At 36.5% G+C, this 7,363-nt stretch overlaps 1 non-coding gene across 1 annotated transcript; it reads right to left on the minus strand.

Moving 5' to 3' along the window:
* Positions 1-3,948: 3,948 nt before the first annotated feature.
* On the minus strand, positions 3,949-4,054 carry LOC142452049 (U6 spliceosomal RNA). The gene has a single exon (XR_012785113.1). It is a non-coding gene; the product is annotated as a U6 spliceosomal RNA (small nuclear RNA).
* Between the last annotated feature and the right edge of the window lie 3,309 nt (positions 4,055-7,363).

Here is a 7,363-nt window from a genome sequence, read left to right on the forward strand (position 1 = left end):
ACCACAAAATCCAATCCTTTCCATAGTCAATTTAAGTCTCATGTCAACTGCATGGGCTTGTGTTATTTACCCATAAATATTGACAATGAAACAACAACCTTGAAGCTCTGAGGCACTGAGGTTCTTACACAAGGCCATATAGTTAGCGAGTTAGAGTGCCGCCATTCAGACATCCTGACCCAAGTCTGTTTCCCTTAGCAGCATAAGGCAGTCGTTTTCGTCTGAAATTGTTAACCATAAACATCATGTATGCTGGAGCAGACCAGGGTTCATACTTGAAAATGAAACAAACACAATAAAAAGTATTGTTAAAACATAAAAATTATGGAAGAAAGGATGAGACAAATTCACATAACCTTATTGGAGCATATCTTTGTTCAATATTTAAATAAAATTTAACATTTCCTCCTTACCTTCAATCCTTGGTGGCCTTTTTCTATATAAATAACTACAGATAAAATCATTATTATTACAGTGTGATAGCCAAGGTTTTTGCTGCCATATTCTGAATGCCTGGTGCAGAAGAGGATGGTGGTTTTGAGAAGTGAGAATGTGGACGTGTGCCACTCCATTTGCTCTTGGGACATCTGTATCATCTTCTGGGTGACACCGCTGCCGCTGCTTCCCTCGTTCTTCTATTCGAATGTCTCCAGATTGTTGTGGATTTTGATGATTTATAGCAGATTAAATTCAGCTAAGAGTCAGGGAGATGCTACATTGACAAACAACAGTATTGTGTAGTACATTAAAGGAGTCTGAGTGTTCCCATGCTTCAAGATATCACTATTTGGGCCTCATCTGTCTCCAAGGTCATTCTCTGTTCTTGTATTTTTTTTTCTAAAAAGAAAAGTTAGTTTTGAAAATAGTAGCAGGAAAACCCTAACAACAGATTCATTCATGTCAAGGTTTCCTCAGCACGCACAGTCCGCGTCTCCTTTCTCCACTGCGCTGTGGCCCTCACCGCGTCTGAGCTTGGCACCAGCTGTGAACTCAGCACCTCGCTGTTTGGGCAGTAATAATATAAAGGAGCTTTGGAGCTTTGGGTAAAGGGTTTATTTTCCACAGGGAGAAAAGTCAAATATATCCCATTTTTAATTTTCACCTCATGTCTTGAATTATATAAAGAGAAGGATCTAAATGAAATAAATTAGAAAAAGAAATAGAAACAAAGGCCAGTGATTTTATACTCAACAACCTGAAGAGCATCTCTCATTTATACAAATGTTTTTTACACACATATCCAGTACCCTATTGTGTTGCTCCCTTTGTACAGAATGTCTGGCACTTTATTCTTTGGCAGTTATTAAATTCCTAGTCAAATTGAAAATATGTAATTCTATTGATTTCTCAGCAATTGTAGCTGAAAGTCCAATGTCAAATAACTTTAGCCTTTAGATTTGCAAGAATAAAAACAAAAAGCAAAAAAATAAAGCACTGATTCTAATATTGATCTAAAGACATAAACCCAGAGACTGTAATGTAAAACAGGGAATCCAGGATAGATAACCCTCCCCCGGTACCCCCATCTCCCACACAGGGTCAACAATGAGAGTAGAGATACCAGGAAGATTAGGGGAGGGTGGGAGGGAGAAAGGGAATCAATCACAAGGTTCAACTTATAACCCCCCCTCTCAGGAAAATGAAAAACAGAAAACTGGGTGAGGGGCAACAGAGGATGATGTAAGATATGAAAATAAGAATCTATAACTTATCAAGGGTTCATGAGAGAAGGAGGGAGAGAAAGGGAGAGAAAGGGAGAGAGGGTAAAGACATGGGGGAGCTGATGTCAGGGTCTCAAGTGGGAAGAGAATGCTCTGAAAATGATGATGGTGGCATATGTGCAAATGTGCTTGACACATTGGATGAAAGTATGGATTGTGTTAAGAGATGTAAGAGCCCCAATAAAAGTATTTAATAAAAAACTCAATAAAAATAAATAAATACATAACTCCTTTGATTATCAGTATCATTTACTTTATTAGTTGATGCTGAAGTTTAATTCTTCCATGAATTGTTGTTTGTTTGTTTGGTCTGAAACATTGTGTTACCCTTGGACGAAGGAACAGTTATAGTATTTTGTACTTCCAATTTTAGTGCATATTGTGTTTAAGCTTTATAAAGAAAATGATTCTCAATAATTTAGTTTAGATATTAATGGTCCAGTGGTTAAACACATTGGTAATTGAAAGAGTGGAGGTTCTAACCTACTCTCGCTACACTGGAGAAAGATGTTACACCCTGCTCCCATAAATATTTACAACCATTGAAACGCTATGGGGAAGTTTTCATCTTTTTAATAATGTCTCTATGAATCAGAATCACATCTATGGGAAAGGGTTTGCTTTCATTATTTTAAAAAGAATATTTTATTTATTAATTAATGTAGATTTATGTTGGATCTTTATTTTTTGTAGATTGAAACACCATTAACTTTAATTATGGGCATAATAACTGCATTCAAGTCAGTGTAATGATAAAATCATACATGACTGATAAAATGATAGTTTGGTTTTTTTACTTGGTTTATTGTAGAAACAACTGCCTTGTTGCTGCAAGGAGCCACAAGTAATTTCAAATTTATATAGAAATATTATGTACAATGAAGTGAACCACTTCCCAGGCCTGTGTTGCCCTCACAGTCATGCCTATGTTTAAACATATTGCTGCAGTCACTGTGTCAATCTAGCTCATTAAAGGTCCTCATTTTCAATTTAGAAATAAATTATTGAGATATCATACCATACAATTCAATAATTCAGTCATATCAAGGAGGGTTGTACAATTATATCCACAATAAACTTCAGATTCTTTACTCCTTTCTTGTACCTATTGATATTGACTGCCCATTTCCCTCACCTTGCTTTTCCTGTGCCTCTAATCAAATCCAGCTACGGCCTTCACAGTCCCACTCATGTCAGTTTCTCTCACTAGATAAAAATACAGAACAAGAGCAAAACAAAAAATTTAGGAACAGCACAAAGAGTTAAAGACCCCAATCTAAGAGAAGCCAAGGAATATTTAAAAATTGGAATACATTAACTTTGGGTCCAGTTGTTAGGTGCCAACAAGTCAACTCCAACTCAGATCAAATTACACAGTGTTGATTCCAGTCTAGTGTAGCTACTCAAATCCATTTGATCATCCTATTTGTCTGATATTCAGGCCTTTCCTAGCCTATGTGCTTTGGGATTTGCCTAAGACTCTATCCAGGTAGGGACCGTTCAATGAATTTTGATTTTCAGAGCTTTGGTCATCCATATCCTTCTGTAAGCCAAGTATTCATAATTTAAGCTCCAATACCATTCCCTCCTTTGTATTTGGATTTTATTAGTTACAGTCCTTAAATCAAGAGGCTGGTGTGTTTCTTTGTTTTGGACTTAGTTGAAACTTTACTTGGATGGTTATTATTTTAAGACAAGCCTTTAAAACCCCGGACACGTTTCATGATAACAGATACATCATTTGGCTCCTTCACCATGACACCCATGTCTTCAGCAATCTCCTCAAGAGGGTGAGTACCACGCAAGGCTATGTCATAAGACAGTTGTTCTTCTGTTAGGGCGATGAACAGGTAATAGCTCAAAAACTATTCATATAATTATTGTTCTTACGCACTGTTGAGCAAAGTATTTTTTACGTGTGTGGCATTTCTTATTAGACTGCAATACATGGATTTCTAACTTGTAGATCTTCATAATGTGGGTAACAGCACATTATGTCTGAGAGACTAACACATGTCACATAAAGGCAGGGAGAGCATGAGAACAGCAAATATATGTTGATCATGAGTTGCCATTCAATGGGAACCTTCATAGCATCAGGTTCAAATCCACCCAAAGTCCAGTAACCATCAATTCCTTTTGAGTTAATCATGTTCTGCTGCTTCTTCCACTAGGCCATTTCAGCGGAACGTTCAAGGTATCATTTTAATTCCTTGTTCTGTTTTTTTTTAATATGGAACACTTCACGAATTTGCATGTCATCCTTGCGTAAGGGCCATGCTAATCTTCTCTGTATTGTTCCAATTTTAGTATATGTGCTGCCGAAGCAACACTCCTTGTTCTGTTTTAAGTGAATTTCAGGTAAAGTCCAGTTAATTTAGTGGGGTTTCCAATTTGGGCCCTTCTTGTGTTTTTATGAAGGATTTGTGTACCTCAGGACAGAGTCTAATGTCCAAGTTGTATATGGTACATTGCTTGGGTCAGCAGAAGTTGGTTGGGAACTAGGTCAAAAGTTCCCACTTACTAACATAATACCAAATGCATTCTCCCCTTAGGATCTCTACAAGCACTCAACCCACCTACTATCTGAAGTGCTAACACCCACCCATGTCCAATACAGAAATGAATGCCCCTCCTCTTCATCTAATCTCCTGGTAAAGTTCACTAATTACGCTTATAGGATTGTCTTTTAATTTCAGGTGACTATAGAACACTGCTGTATGGAAGGAATTAATTGGTCTTCACTTCTCCTAAAATGAGGAAATGACCCCTTTTGTAGTGAGGTTTCCTCTCTTGAGATGCTTTTTAAGGTATTCTAGTGAAAGAGTGGTTTTTAGTTTATGGGATCAAGGTAGGCACCCTGACTTGTTCTTCAGGGAGCAGATTAGAAGACTACATGCGCTGGGAATTGGAGCCCATCTTTGTTTTTATTTTGGGTTTTATCCTTATAGTAGTAGATTCATACAATATTTGTCCTTTAATGATTGAATGACTTCACTTAGTGCAATGGTTTCTAGGTTTCTTTATTTTTTGAGATGGTTCATGGTCTCATCACTATTTTGGAGATACATAGTTTTCTACTGTGTGTATGTGTCATAGTTCCTTTATGTATTCTTCAACTGATGGGTATTTGGGTTTTTTTGAAACATTTTTCTCTTGTTAATTGTTTGGCGATGAACATAGGAAACATACATGTTTTTGACTTTTCCTCTTACTCCTTTGCAATAATAAGCCCAGCAGAGGCATTGCTAGGTCATATAGTATATCTGTTCACAGTTATTTCAGGAAGTCATATTGTTATCTATAACAGCTATATGTGTTTACAACCCCACCAGCAGTATATGAAAATTCTAATATTTCCACATCCCCTCTAGCATTTGTTCTCTGTTTTTTTTTTTTGTTTGTTTGTTTGTTCTTGTTGTTGTTTTGTTTGGGGGGAGTTTTTTAAAATTGGATTATGATTGTGGATAGAAGGTGGTATATTATCATTGTTTTGATTTACATTTCCCAAATATGTAGTGATCACTAGAATTTAATCACTTGCTTTTTAGTCATTTGAATGCCTTCTCTGGTGAGTTCTCTTTTCATGTCCTTTTCCCACCTTTTACGTGGATGATAGGTTTTCTTCTTCTTGAGATGTTATAGAATTCTATGCATTTTAGTGATTAGTCCCTAGCCAATTGAGTTCTTGCTAAATATTTTCTCCCCAAACTGTGGATTTTTGTTTTACTCTCTTGATGAATACTTTTTGATATGCATAGGGATTTATTTACAGTAGGTCAAATCATCTATTTTCATCTTCCCTTCTCTGTGCTTCCTTCACTATACTCAGCAGTCTGTGTATTCCCTGAAATTGGGCAATTAAGCATATCCCACAATGCTTAACAATACTTATATACCTGGGGCTCATGTTTCTAATCCATCTTGAGTTCATTTTTGTATATGAGGTGAAATATAGTTCTTGTGTCATTCTTCTCTGGATGTAGATCCAGTTTTTCCAGCATCAGTTGTTCAACCCATCAGTTGAGGAAAGTATAAAGAAACTATGGTACATACAAACAGTGGGACACTAGGTATCCCTAAAAACAGTAATGAAACTATGAACCATCTCATAAAAGAGAAGAACCTGGAAACCATTATACTGAGTGAAGTTAGTCAGTCATAAAAGGACATATTGTATGAGTCTAATAGTATAAGGATAAAAACCAAGAAGAAGACACACTCCATTACCTAAGCCATGTAGTCTCCTAATCTGATCCCCAAAGCAATAAGTCAGTGTGCCTACAAAGATCCCATAAACTATAGCTCACTCCTTCATTAGAACACCTTAAAAATCACAACATTTACCCTTTATATAAAACTCTCTCTTATGCATATGAGTCTCTGTGGATTTGTTTCTTTAGTCTACGCAGACTAACACAGCTGGAAATCAACAAAAGAAGAATTAAGAAAATAATGGCAAACCATTTGAGGTTGAATAACTCTCTCCTGCAAAATAAGTGGGTATTTACCCAGATCAGAGACAAAAATAGGAAGTTTCTGGAAACCAATTAAAATGAGAATATTATGTACCAAAACCTTTGGGATACAGCCAAAGCAGTTTTCAGAGGAAGTTTGATGATAGTGATAAACACAGTTATTAGAGCAAGATTGATAGTGACAGATGAAAAAGGAAGAGAGACACCTGATTGATAAGCTGACACAAAAGCTCCAGCAATTAGAGCAGAGTCAACAGTACAATCCCACTAATAGCAAAAGAAAAGAAAATGCAAAAATCAGAGCAGAAAAAATGAGTGGGAAAACAAGAAAACAATGCAAAAAAAATCAATGCAACAAAAAAAGCTGGTTCTTTGAAAGGACAAACAGCATTGATAGACCATCGGAAAGCCTAACCAAAAAAAGGAAGGAACAAATACCAATAATCAGGATGAGGGATGGAACGGGACACTACAATGGACACAAATGACTTTAAAAGGCTACTTGCACAGTACTATGAAGACCTGTACTCCAATGAATTCAACAACGTGGAAGACATGGACAAATACTTGAAAAAACAATCCCACCCTATATTATCCCAGCTACATGTTAAGAACCTCCACAGACCCATAGCAATAGAGGAAATAGGTAAGGTTATCAATAAAATATCTACTAAAATACACTAGTACAAATGGATTCAAAGAATTCTACCAAGGATTCAGGGAAGAACAGACACCAATCATACACAAACTGTTCCAGAACATAGAAAATAATGGCAAACTTCCAAACTCTTTCTTTGATGCCAGCATAACATTGATACCTAAAACAGGCAAGGATCCCACAGGAATTGGAGTTACAGACTGATATCTCTAATGATCATGAATACAAAAAACGTTAACAATTACTGACCAATAGAATACAAAAGTTTATAAATGCATAATTAACCTGTCCAACTGTGATTCATTCCAGGATTACAGGTGTGGTCTAACATCTGAAAGTCCTTCAGCTTTATTCATCACATCTACAAGGAAAAGGATAAAAATCACACAAGAAAAAATGGACCAGATTTCAAGTCATGGTACAAGTGGTACAACTCATGAATGCAACATACTGGCACGAACCCAGTACCCAATAGAAAGGTCTGAGGGGCTGACTCCAATTCTGCC

This window comes from Tenrec ecaudatus, chromosome 6 (genome assembly GCF_050624435.1).
Source record: "Tenrec ecaudatus isolate mTenEca1 chromosome 6, mTenEca1.hap1, whole genome shotgun sequence".
In the NCBI taxonomy this organism is placed as follows: Eukaryota; Metazoa; Chordata; class Mammalia; order Afrosoricida; family Tenrecidae; genus Tenrec; species Tenrec ecaudatus.